We start from the raw sequence: 2664 nt of genomic DNA, 5'->3' as shown, positions 1-2664 counted from the left end.
GAAAGGAATCAATATTAGCATAGGGTTCTCAAGTATTTTTATTTGCTTAGAAGGACTCATCTGCAACGATGTGCCCTAAATACACCATTAAAAGTTCCCAACACCCTTTCATATGTGTATATCTTTATGATTGTTTTGACTTTGTGATTCTTTTTCCTCCATCATTCTTTATTTTCTTTTTTTCCTTCTTTTTCTTCTCTTTTTGTTCACTAATTTAATTCTCACACACTTTTCTCAAGGTTTTGAAGGGGAGCATATAGTAACGGAGGTATCTCCGTATAATTTATAAGTCAAGGGTTCAAACCGTGAAAATAATCACTAATACTTGCATTTGGTATAAGTAGGGGTGGCAAAATTAGGGGTGAGCATAAAATCCGAAAAACCAAATTCCGCACCGGACCGAATTAGTTTGGTATTTCAGTTTCGATTTTTTCGGTATTTCAGTATAATTTTCGGTATTTTGGTATAAGGGTGCGATTCTCGGTATTAAGACATTGATAATTCGGTATACCGAATTTATATATGTGCTTCCAGCCCAAAATTTTAAGTTTATTTCTAGCCCAGTAACTCAAGACTAAACCCAATTGCCCAAGTCCATCTCTTTCCCTTGTTTCTAAGGACTGGATTTAAAATTAGGTTTCTCTCAATTAAGTGAGAGAATAGATCGGTTGTGTGACCTTGTGGTTGCGAGTGCGAGTGTGCGACTGCGAGTACTGCAACTGCAAAACGACTTCACGACCTCGACGCCGACGACTCTCAAGCGTGACTTCTTGTTTCCTCATTTTTTTACCTTCATTCTTCAATCTTCAACAGGTTTACAACTTTCTCATTCTTCAATCTTCAGTTTATAACTTTGTATTTTGTAACCAATAGTTTATTTTCTTGTGTTGATCCTTTTAGATAAGCCTAAAAGCTAAGCTATGTGATAAACAAGTGTGTATCTGAAATGGTTATACCTCATGATTTACAACATGTAAGTCCTGTGATTTCTTTTAGAAAAATTAAGGAAACATTAATTGATATAATAACTAAAAAGATGGAGGTGCATATATTCACGAGAATAACGTTGTCATTTTTGGGGTTACATTAGCACTAAATAAATTAAAATCTGTGACACACACTCGAATCTTGATGCTTCCAAAATTCTTTAAATTTACAAATTAGAGAAAAGTAAATATTTTATTAGGATTAATAAGAGGGAGAGCGATTATAGCAGATTGTTTGTGTGATTGTTTGACTGTCTGTATTTGTTTTAATTTGTGTTTGACTGTTTGTAAAAAGATCTAAACCCAACTCCAGTCTCAATTTGTGTTTGACTGTTTGTATTTATTTTAATTTTGTATAGATAACACATGCTTCTAGATTTCCTATTCTTTCAGAGTTGGCTCGTGATGTGTTGGCCATTCCAATTTCTAGTGTGGCGTCGGAATGTGTGTTTAGCACCGGTGGTCATATTCTTGATTCATTTAGGAGTTCATTGACTCCTAAATGGGAGCAAGCTCTTATTTGTGTTCAAGATTGGTTTAGAGAAGAGAAGAATCCTATTAGTGTTGAAGAAGACTTGGAGTATCTTGAGGAACTTGAGCTTGGTAAGCTTTAATTTTTTTGTGTATTTTAGTTCAAAATAATATATTACACTTGTTTATTTATATGACATATTTGGTTGAATTATCTTTAGCTATGGAAAATAATGGAAGCACTACTACCATTATTTGATCACTTTGATGTATAGTTGCAACTTGAGTGGTGAGTTTACTACTCTATTTGTTTGGTGATATACTTTTGTAGTTTTGTTCTTTTACCATTAAAAAATAATATTCTAACTTGTGATTTTCTTTTCTTTTTTAGGTTCAAGTTCAATCATGCCCCGTGCTCCTAAAGTACGCTCTCATGTTTGGGAACACTTCCAGAAATCCGTATTCAAGCCTAAGTTGATTTTGTTGCTACTTGCCTTCTTATTAGTTAAACTTACAACTTTATGTTGTGCGGAATGGCAGTAGCCAGTTGGTTTGCAAACTTTGCATAATGTTGTTGCTGTGACTTGTGAGCCTGTGACACTTTAGTTGTTATTACTTAAAGTGTAAACTTGAATTCTGTTTGGCAGGTTTGTCTATGTGTTTTTGTTGCATTGTGTTTAATGCTGCTGCTACTCATTAGTGGTTGCATGATGCATCTGCGTAAAGTGTAAGTTTGAATTAAAATTTCTGCTGCTGGGTTGCTGCTCATAGTTCAGTATGATTTTACAGTCCATGTTTGGCTTATTGGTGCTGAATGCTGATGCCTCTACAGTTGATTCATTCCGGAAAGATTTTTCTTTTAGTCAGAATCTTTCCTTGCATATTCTTATTACAATTACAATTAGTCATTATCTTTTCTTTTACTAGTTTTAGCCAGTAGGTCCTTCGATTCCTTTCACAATGTCTCAAGTGTATAATAGCAGCATTACTTACGAGAAATGAAAGGAAAGATTTTCCTTAATTAGGAATGCACTTCAATTTCATTTCGACTTGCTAAGACTACGTGACAAATTTATATGTATCAAACTGAAACCGTACCAAAATCGTACCGAACCAAACTAAGATTTACCGAACCATACCGAATTACTTTGGTACGGTATTTGGTATACACAATTGATAAACCGAATACCGAAATATCGAACCGAAA

General features: G+C 34.3%; 1 long non-coding RNA gene across 2 annotated transcripts; it reads left to right on the top strand.

Moving 5' to 3' along the window:
- The first annotated feature begins 617 nt into the window (after nucleotides 1-617).
- Nucleotides 618-2272, top strand: LOC104239667 (uncharacterized). Of its 2 annotated transcripts, none has more exons than XR_011402404.1 (4): nucleotides 618-813; nucleotides 1380-1589; nucleotides 1679-1746; nucleotides 1849-2272. It is a non-coding gene; the product is annotated as an uncharacterized lncRNA (long non-coding RNA). The 2 variants fall into 2 exon arrangements; XR_011402405.1 differs by having other exon boundaries at nucleotides 654-813; nucleotides 1363-1589.
- Nucleotides 2273-2664: the final 392 nt, after the last annotated feature.

Source organism: Nicotiana sylvestris, chromosome 9 (genome assembly GCF_000393655.2).
Source record: "Nicotiana sylvestris chromosome 9, ASM39365v2, whole genome shotgun sequence".
Classification (NCBI taxonomy): Eukaryota; Viridiplantae; Streptophyta; class Magnoliopsida; order Solanales; family Solanaceae; genus Nicotiana; species Nicotiana sylvestris.
The sequence above is the reverse complement of the archived record's forward strand: the minus strand, read 5'-3'. Positions and strand labels throughout refer to the sequence as shown.